The 10893-nt window shown below is 39.9% G+C and overlaps 1 protein-coding gene across 1 annotated transcript in view; it reads right to left on the bottom strand.

Annotated features, from left to right (window-relative positions):
* TMEM163 (transmembrane protein 163) overlaps window positions 1-10893 on the bottom strand; it is an 87958-nt gene that overhangs the window by 75726 nt on the left and 1339 nt on the right. Inside the window, exon 2 of the mRNA XM_031056848.1 lies at window positions 6351-6470. The gene's annotated coding sequence lies outside the window, so the exon portion shown is untranslated. The remainder of the gene's footprint in view (window positions 1-6350; window positions 6471-10893) is intronic.

Raw genomic sequence — 10893 nt, 5'->3', positions numbered from 1 at the left:
AAAGAGCTGTGATTGTGATTATTACACCAAGCAGCCTAAACAATGTACTTGCACATTCCTCACTCTCCATGAAGCCTTGTTACAGTGTTGGTTTCCCCTCATCATCAGCACCCTGTTTTAATTCCAAAATTCTTTGGGATGATCTTTTCTCATGAGAAAAAAATAACAACTTAACATAAGCAATTATTAAACTGCAATTTTCTAATGCAAAAATACAACAGACTAGTGTGTTTTAAAGGTTAGCATGTAAACACAAATTGAGCTGTTTTAACAAACTTCCACCACAGCAATAATTTTTTAATTGTTTGCTGTTCAAATACATTATATCATTATCTAGCCTGTTCTAGATTTCACAGACTTCTACCATCATTTTCCCTGCCAGCTAAGGAAAAGATTTCATGAAGTGTGAAGCACTGCAGATTTTAGACCCACACTTCTGCTCAACAGCTATCAGTCTTGAACTTGACATCCATATGTTATTTTCTCCTCCCAAGAAAGTCACTTAGAGCTTTGTGTGCCTGAAAAAAAATATAGACAGGCCTTTACTGGCCTCTCATTTCATTTTCAGTGAATGAAAATTGCATTTTGTTGTTATTAAGTACAGACTGACCTATACAAAAGGCTTCTTCTGCCAGTGCTGCACAGGCAATGGATTTTTTTGTCCTTTAGCTTTTATGTGTAACATGGTTAGGAGTTTTTGTCCTTTAGCTTTTATGTGTAACATGGTTAGGTCCAAAGTCCATTTTCACCTGTAGTGGTGCAGCTGTAACGAGGATGACAGGGAAGCACAAGAGTCACCAATATCAGGACTCCTCCTTGGGAATTGGAGTTCCACATTTCATTAACGCTTCTGTGAGGCTGCAGCCCTGAAGCATCTGTCTTTTTGTAACTGATGTAATTAAACACCCTGAGAAACAGGCAAAGCGAGGGATCTGTATGCTACCACGGAGGAGCTTTATTCTCTATTTAGTCTTTACTTGGTTTTAAGTGCTTGCATGGAATTGTGATTTGAAATGTAAGTTTCTGAATAAATGCAATGTGCTCTACTCAAGAAAATAAAAATCTACAAAAACCTTTCTCTCGGGTCTTTAGGAGTGAGAAATGCAATTCTGTATAATTCCTGGAAGAAAAAACACAAAGACCAAGACTTATCACATTTTCTGTGATCCTGGAGAGCTCTGTTTAGGTTCTCAGATGAGACATTCTAACCTCAGCCTGAGTGCTGAATGCCCATCATTTGTCTGAAATTAATGACTTTTAAAGAATTAAATATCCAAACTAAAGAGCCTCACGACCATGAACCTTCCCCTACATTTTTCTTTAGTAGTCTTATAATGATTCACAGCTGTGCCCAGGGTGTACTAAGTATTGTGCAAACATCAGGGAAAGCCCACATAAATTTAATTTTTCAAGCATGAATAGGAATGGCCCACAGACAAGATGATATATTCATCAATAAATTAATCAGTTGTCTGAGATGAAGAGTGACAGATTGCATCAGTATATCCACATGTGAGCATCCAGAGGACAACAGTTTCAATTGCTCAATGTTTGTCCCATGTAATTTGATTTGCATGCACCAGAGTAGAGGAAAAGCAGTAGTCATGTCCTATAGCTAACCCACATGAGACTTTATGACTCAGTGTAGTCATTCCAGTGAAAAAAGTGGGCCTGGATACACAATTTCTACATTTTTTTGGCATTTATAACTGTTGGAATCTGAACTAGCATAAAGTATTAATCTGAAAACAAGACCTGCCCTGAAATTTGTAAGCATTTGCACCATATATTTCAAACAAAATGCCTCCCAGTATGTGGGAGCTCACTATGGTAAATCATTTTTCAGCGATTCATTCTGAAACACAAATAGTTTTTTGTATAAAATCAGTGTCTGCATTTACGTTTAATATCTTATCCATGGGCTAATGGAGAAGCTAATCCTCCCACCAAAACACTCCCACTCACAGAATTCTACCTACTAAGTTTCCGCCTGAGATTTGATACAGATAAATGGAATTGCCCTTCTCAGAACACCAGCACCTCTTCCTGCACCAGACTAAACACTTACCAGGATGTGGCTTCTTGCTGCACTCGGTTATTTCAGTGCAGCTGAACCTTACCTGTGCCCGTGGTGAGCTGAAAGGGGGATCTCCAGAGCAGCCCTGGGACAGATGTGAGCAGCCACTGCCACATCCCAGCCCTCTGCAAACAGCCCCTGCCTCTCTCCCAGTGACCAGGGCTGGTCAGACCTGCCCTGGCCACAGCCCTTCACAAAGCTCACATTTGCAAACCCACACATTCCGAACCTTGTCTCAGTCTCTGACCACAAAGAAAGCCTTCAGTGCACAGTTTGGTCTATGCATTGTTTTGATGCAGTGCTAGGGCTCCTCCATTCACTGTGAAACAATTTTGGCTCATCACATCAGGAAGATGAATGAACACGCTGCTTTCTGTGAATCACAAGTCTACACTGGACAAAAAACAGCAGACAGAACAAGCTTGTTTTCTGCTTTGACAATCTTATCAGAGATTAGCTGCCTGAGCAGAAACTGAACTGCAACAGCAGAAGCTATATTTGTGTATTTTTCAAAATTATGCTTTAGTAACATAAATGTCAGGAAGCTAAGATTAATGGGTTTCAAAACACCAGAGTTCTATTCCACCTGCTCTCCATTATGATTCTTAAACTAGGCTCAGTATGAACACACAATACTGCAGCCACAGAAAGAAATAATAGTTGTTATTATGAAATGACTGCAGCCTTATACAATACACATATACATTGCAAAAAAAATGTTCTTATTCTGTTATCATTCTTTTCTCTGTTATCATTCTTCTCTCACATTACTGTAATCCAGAAATAATTATATTAGAACTATTATTCTGGCACTTACTTGGGGTGCTAAGGAATAATTTAATGTTCATTTTAATAACTTTTATCATGCTCAGACTCTGTTTATTGCTATATATTTATAACCAAGTAAATCCACTCTCGATGAGAATTCTACAAGTATGCATATTTCAGGCAGCCCTGAAATGAAGAGCAAAATGAATTTATTGACCAGGCATTGATTAGCACTTGATCATGAAAGTATTGCACAAAACAACAGTGCCAGAATATTTTGAGAGCATCAAATTTTCAGCCACTAAAGATGATACATGGGGCTCCACTGACTTCAAGGATCTCACACATACAAGTCTACAGAGATTTTACTGAAGCCTTGTGCAATTTCATGCTGGAGAGCAGCATCTGCAGCAGCTCTCAGAGCAGTGGTTACCACAGAGTGCAGGAGCAGCATCAGAGACAGCAGCTGGAACTTCCAAATGCTCTTTTACGAGCATTTCTGCAGTAAAATTAAGTTTATAAAGTGGTTGACAGTAAGAGATCTGTTCTTTCAGCTAAGTGGAAAAGCTGATTTCATGGTCTAAGTCCTACTTGTCAATATTAGTGAATGGAAGGTGACAACTTCATTTTCCTTTATGCAACGATCCTGCTCCATACCCAGCCTAGCCTACTTCAGCTTTCTCTGAAAGGGTGGTCAGGCACTGGAAAAGGCTGCACAGGGAAGGGGTGGAATCATCACCTCTGGAAGTTTTCAAAAAATCTGTGAATGTGGCACTTAGGACACTGTTTAGTCGTGAACATGGCAGTGCTGGGTTAACAGTTGGACTCAATCTCAGAAGTCTTTTCCAACCTTAAAATTCTATGATTCTATGATCTCAAGCCTCATTTGCCATAAACATGACCTAATAAGGAAACTACTTTATGTATTCAGATTCAAAATTACCAAGTGAAATATCAGAGTTCAGCTAGGGCAGCATCATAATCCCAGCAAAAGAAAACACTCCACACCAGTCAAGACAAACCATTCCAACTTACTCTAATGCTGGAAAAATACAGTGCTGGAGGCAACTAGACCAGCCTTGAAAGGAAGGGTGGGCAGTGGACCATAAAAAGGAAGGAAGTCTGCCTACAAACACTTGGTTGGAAAATGAGGCTCCTGAACCTCTTCCCTACCCTCCACATGGGCATCACTCCCCTCAGCATTTTTCCTACAGTTATCAAATAACATCAGTTCCCTGGCACAGTATCTTCACTGTTTCACGTGGGATACACTTGCAAGAAAGCATTTTGCAGCCTATAAGGGGACAAAACAGGAATTTAAATAGCAATTTCTAGGGCTCTCACTTCCAGCAAGAGCAGTGAGAATAGTCAGTGTAGCCCGATAATGACCAGAACAGATCCCTGTTTTTCACTGAAATGGAACATCAGGGCTGTATTTCCAACGCTTCACCATTACAGACAGGAGGTAAAATGGAAAGAGGATGCTTTAAATAGCAGTTGTTTGCAGATAATTGTCAGTGTCAGATACCCCAAAGTGACAAGTAGACATTTCTATCAAACAGGCAGCAAACTCTGGTCACCTGGCATCTCTCCCAACGCATGGATTGGCTGGAGGAACCTGCTAAAAGGACAGCACTGAGGAAGAGAACAGCCAGTGCAAGGCAGTAAAATGAACAGAACTTCATGAAATTGCATGGGGACAGCAAAGTGATCCCAGAAGTCACTGTATTTTCCTCAAAGATTGAAAATTTTTAATAGTAAAGACATGAAAAGCCCTGGCAAGGCTTTTGTGGCGTGTAAGCTAACTGCCAACTACCTAATAAGAGATTCCATACAGATTTAATATGTATCTGTGTGCTGATTCCTCTCCTATTCTTCATAAATTTAGCCTCAGCATACCATGGGGACAGACACATTCCAAAACCATATAATTAGTCTGCTACTGATTTCAGTAGTTCAGTGCCTGTCCCTTCCAGCTGAATATGCAGCCACAGGATATCCACACAGGCACAACATTCTCTGCTGTTTGTTTCTCTAAACACTACCACAGTGCCAAAAACAAGGAAAGAAAAAAAAAATTCAGCCTAAATAATCTTAAAAAATGTTTCTAAGGATCCTTTTAAAAGACACAGTTTTAGTTATCTATATTACACTTAATTCTTGCAACGCTGACAAATGAAAATCAAAATTAAAATTAAGCCACATCACAATATTCTGTAAAACTACAGTGTTAATAGGTAACAAGGTTATTCTGTAACTTAGTATTTACCTTTATGTTGCTTCAGTAGCAAAGACAGACCACTGTATTTCCATGAAGCAGAACAAAATGGAAACTTGTTTCACTCTCTTGTTAACATTCAAATTCTTTACAGCGTCAGATTCTGCCTTTTAAGTGTCCCTCCTCTTTTTTTCTTATTTCTGAACCAAGTTATTGTACCTGTGTTTCCATACAAATTGCTCTGAGTAATATATGCTGAGTTTCCAGAGACCATTTGGTCAGATTTTAATCACCTCTCCTGGGAGCTGACACCAACTTCCAGCAGCAGGTCATACAATGCAGATTAGAATAACAAAAGACATGCTGCTGTGATTCCAAAATAAAAAAAAACAAGAAAGGGAAAAACAATACAAGTCTGTCTTTATCAAGCTTAAGAATGATGTTTTGGGACTTCTTTGATGTGTCCTAGACACAGCCTTCCTTTCGTTTGTATTAAAGCATAAATTCAATCACTTCTGATTTTTCCCCTCTCTAAAACAGAGAATGTGCCACTGAAAAGATTTTGTTCCACATTCCATGTTTCTTTTTGTCTTTTTTGTGTTACTTAATTGCCCAAGATAGAAAGCTTGTATTTTGCAAATTTGCATTGAACTAAAATTTGTATTTACACAATGTAGCAATTTTTCCTGTTTTGAAATAAAAGAAATAGATTGCATTCTTTCCCATATAAAAATAATTTGGGTTTAGTTTGGATTTTTTTTTCCCACTCAAATTCTTTGTTTAAATGTAAACTAGAAAAATGTCATAGAATTTATAGAAAAACACTGTTCTAAAAAGAAAATGGAATTTCTCTTTCAGATTAGCATTGTTTCAGGCTATCTGTCAGCATAATACAGATAAATTATAGCATTCCCACTACAAATCCCAAATAGATTAAGATTTGTCATATTGGATCTCTTTGGTAAAAGACAACCCACTGCATAATGATTTTTACACTATTCTCCAAAATGAACAGTTCCACATGTATAAATGCTAGCAGGAATCAACATCTCCTGTTTCTTTCTCTGACCTTCAACAATCCTATACTCTGCAGAAAAAACCCAGCAGTTTTACTAATTTATAAGCACCATGCAGACACAGGCAGTCTAGAGAAAAATCTCTTTAGCAGTTGCAAAGGGAAAAAAAAAAAACAACATGAGAAAGCTTCCACAAAGAAAGAAATTCTGAGAGACCAAAAGAAAAACAAAAAGGAAGAGGTGTGAAATTTAAAATATTCCCAATACTCACTGAAAGCAGCCACTGCAAGAGCCAGTGTGACAATAATGGAGACCCAGGAAACCCACAATGCCTTCTTTCTGTAGCTTTGAGCTTCATGAGGTTTTAGCCTCGTACTGCTTTCTAGTAAACCTGATAAGCAATAAGCAAAGAAGATATGAACAATGCATTGCTCCTTTCAAAAACACAGCTGCGTTAGTTCAGCCCTAGAAGACACATTTACATTCTATATTACACACAGAAGCAATACAGAATCAAATCCTGCTCACATTATTGAGGTTAAGTGAATGAGGCCACCAGAAACATGTGAGTAAGCAAGAAGAGCACACACAAGCTGTTTTGACTCCACACAGAAAGACTCACACATCAATCCTTTAAAAAGAGCACTGCATTCCAGTCTTGGAAATTCACAAATCAATACGATTTCCACCTGTACCTCTACACAAGAAATGGCTCAGTCCTATACTCCCTCAGATCAAAACTTGTTTCTGAACTTGAGGATCCTGGGGCTAATTAACGTAGGAGAAAAACCCCTGCTCACCAGTCCCTGTGGAATCACCTCCCAAAGCACAGGGATACACTGCACATATTGATCATCAAAGCACAAGTGGGCATGCCCCAGAATCAAAGCTGTCACAGCTGGAAAAGCCCCTTGAAGCACCTCGTCCTTCATTTGGGGCAAGAACACATTCCCATCTAGAACTAATTGAAGAACCAACTCTGTCCTTGCTGCAGTTGGTGCAGAAGGCTGTTGAACACAAAGGAATGCTATTGCTTTTTCTCTTTTTTGATGCTTTCAGTCTGTGGAAGTCTTTTGTCCACTGATCTTACATCACAGAGAATGCAGGTTAAACATAAATTAACATTCTTTGGTTTTTATTCTCTCAGTCTGAGTCTAAAGCCACTTCTAAAATGCATTCAGAATTTTACATATTTCCATTCTGTATATCCTGTTCTGATTAGTTTATGCTTAACACATTCACCTAATTTGAAACATACATTCTTTCTCACCATTATGTTTCTCCTCAAATGTGCTTAACTGGAGAGAAAACCTGATGGCTTTAAATTTCTTAATGAGTTACTCCAGAAGGTGTGGGTGGCTCCTCTCAGATGATGAGCACTTTTCAGAGAGATTTGCCTGCACTCAATGCATTGAACTGACACACTGGTTTAACAGCACGACTTTCAGTAGCTGCTCTAAGGTCTCAGACAAAGGGTGAAGAACAGGGGCTGTGTCAGACCCAGCACCAGGTTAAAACAGAAGAGTTGAAGCTGTTACTATCCTCACCTTCTATTGCCACTGGCAGCGACATCTGATCTGGTTCTCAGTGTACTCCTGAATCCACACCATGTTTAACCAAGTTTATTAACCTTTACAGATATTAGTTTCAACTGACTGTAATACACTGGCTGAAAACTGCAATGGTTTTGGAATCAATTCAGAACTGAATCAGACATCTCTGCCTTGGAGGCAGCATTATGTCAGCAGAGGGGCAGGCATCCAGGGGTGGTGAAATTTGAGCCATCAGATTTTATTCTGCCACTTGGAGTCTGTTAAAATTACTGGTTGTAATCCCAGCATAATTGGTGGGATACACACTGTCTTGGAAAAATTCTTTATGCCTTTTACACCCCAGTTACAATAAAACACAGAGAGTTTCTTTATGGGAGTTCAGAAAGCCACTCAGAATTTCATGCTTGTATTGTATTTTTAGAAAATTTAAAATATCATCACACTTTGTGCTACACACTCCCCCCTTTATGAATGGAAAAGAATCTACAAACTTGCATGGACCAGGCCCTATATTGGAATTATGTCTGTTTCTTATTAGGTGCATTCTTTGTCTGTCTAATACACAAAAACTGATGGATGACAACTCCAAAAGCCTTGAGTCTTTTACTGATGGTGTTGCACAGCTATTTCTCACATGCCTGCTTTCATTTGTGTGATTTTTTTTTTCCCCACAAATGTTTGGCCTATCTTCTCCTACTATATATAATGATGTACAGTTTAATTGCTGTCTGCTATGAGGTAATTCAGCAACACATCTTGAAACATAGGAGGGATTTCTACTAATCTAACCACAGAGAAAATACATCTCTCACATTTTGTGTATTCACCCCTCCTGTCCCCTCCCCAAACCAAGGATTTCAAATTATGGTCCAAATCTTTTTGGAACATAAAGCAAAGGTTTTCTCAGCCAATTCTGGCTCTCAATATTTCAAACCTCAAATAAACACAGATCAGAATGACAGATATCCTCACCTGTTTCTTTCTTTTAAGACATCTTTTAATTCATGGCTACAGCTCACTATTACCTGGGAAGTCCAACATACATAGTTGATACTAACAAATCAAACAATACCCTAATTAAACTGAGGGATGAATAACAAGCCCCAGAGCTAGTGCAGCACTCCTGATTACTATTCACATGTCAAGCACGTGTCCAGTATGACAGAGACTGCAGTCTTTATAAAACTCCACCACTTCTGCCGTGTGTGTGTGTGTGTTTCTCCGTCTCTCAAAATGGCTGGCATATTCTGGCTGTCAGCAATGTGATCCCTTCCTTCCTGAAATAATTCAAATACACCTTCTGCCTTTAAAATTTTCACCCCCAAGAAAGATCATATAATTCTTAGGAGTGTCCTGAGGCCAGCACAAAAAGATACAAACTCATTCACATGACTATCAAGCCCATAGAATAAAAATTATTTAGAGGCAACAACAGCTCATTAATTTACACACAAGAACAAAATTCACCAGGTAAACTTCCATATTTCTTCACTGACCATAAGAAAGCAAGCATCCACAGGAGGATGAAAGTTAATCTTTTAGTATGACCTGCACTGCTACAAAAATAAAAAGCTACCATCTACAAATGAAATTCCTCCACCCTGAAATTAACATACTGAGTAATTTTATTGCAAATAATTTATTTAACACATGGATATCCCTGAGGTATAGAAAAGATGAGGAACTGATTAAATGCACTGGATTTTTAATTTATCTTTCAGCATCTTCACATATTAACAGATTTTCTTCCCATAAAAAAATCAGAAGGAGAAAAAAACCTGCCTAACAGTTGCAGAACACAAGCTTGGCATATTTGTGAAGTGATTCTAGGATATTCTTTACCATATGCTGACTTACCAGAAGTACTTTTCTATTTGGCTAAGGGATCATTTTAAAATGTCAAGTTAGAAATTGTGGAAGAGATAAGGCTAATAAAAAACCTGTTCACCGAAGGATGTTAATTTAAGGGTCCCATCCACAAAATTATCACCGATTTTGGATCTGGCTCTTAAAGAGCAAATATCTAGCTCCAAAATTTAGGATTAGTATTTATTTTTAGCAAACGGGGAAGCATCATCTCTATAACTGGATCTGGTATGATTCATTGGAAAAGATTGTAGGAAAAAGTACAATCTAAAAGGACAGACTGCTAACATTTTCAACAGGGACAACCTGCAAAAAGCATACCAGATTTCCCTCTACAATGACAGTGAATTATCCTGGTACACATGGAACCAGTAACTACAGGAAAGGCTAAAAAAAAGGTACTGCAAGGGCCATAGAAAGAGCATGGAGGCAAGGAAGAAAATTAAATCAGCAGCTTTAGCTCCATCTCCCTCATAGAAAGAGATAGGTTGGGTACAACAGACACTATCTTTATGGAATTACCCTTAATGCCAAAAGGGACAGCATTCACCTTTGGCTCTGTCATACTGGGCACTAATTAGAATTTTCTGTAACCAAACTTCTGTGTTGGAGCCACAATCAAAATTCCTCACTCATGTAAAAGAGAGCTCAGATTGCCCTCAGGCAGGCACAATGCCTGCCCTCAGCCCCTGGCAGGGACAGTGAGGGTACCCCCTGAGTAAGGGCTGTCCCCAGCCCCAGCATGACTGGAAGCTGCCAGGAAGGTGGTGAATGCTCTTCCCCCTCACTCCTCTACTTTGTGTCTACATTCTGTAGCAGGCACAGGCTCCGGGAAGCTGGGCAAAGAACAGGACATAGCGGGGTTACGTGTAAAGGGGCTGTGGATGAACACGGAGAACACAAAAGGGACTCCTGGATGCTGAAAGCAAAATGGAAAAGGAAGAAAAGGCAACAGAGAGAGAGGCTAAGGGAAGCCAATAAATGGAATTAAAAGATGGAGACAAATTGTGTGGAAGAGGAGCCCGGAGGCGTTGTGGAGGACAGGGCAGTGGGGAGGGGTAAAATGGCAGCTGCCTTTGTGGGCGGCAGGTGAGTGAGCCCTAAACAGATGTCCGAAATGGATGTGCTTCGCGCTAAAGCGTAACGCGGTTTGCAAGCCGTCAGCTTCCGAACACCTGGTCAGGTATTTCCGTAAATAACAAAAAACGAGTTGTGTGGAAGTGCACAGCTCCGTGGGGGAAGGGAAACAACTGCCCCGACTTCAACCCCCAGCCTGGCCGGGGCGGACCCTCCAGAAACGCCGCGTTGCGCCCCTGCTCGGGGGGCGGCTGCGACCACCCCGAAGGCTTGGGCACCTCAGCGGCCTCCGAGGAGAGCCCCGGGAGCCCCGGGAGC

Source organism: Geospiza fortis, unplaced genomic scaffold (assembly GCF_000277835.1).
Source record: "Geospiza fortis unplaced genomic scaffold, GeoFor_1.0 scaffold112, whole genome shotgun sequence".
Taxonomy (NCBI): domain Eukaryota; kingdom Metazoa; phylum Chordata; class Aves; order Passeriformes; family Thraupidae; genus Geospiza; species Geospiza fortis.
Note: the sequence above shows the minus strand (reverse complement) of the source record. Positions and strands in the feature narration are given on the sequence as shown.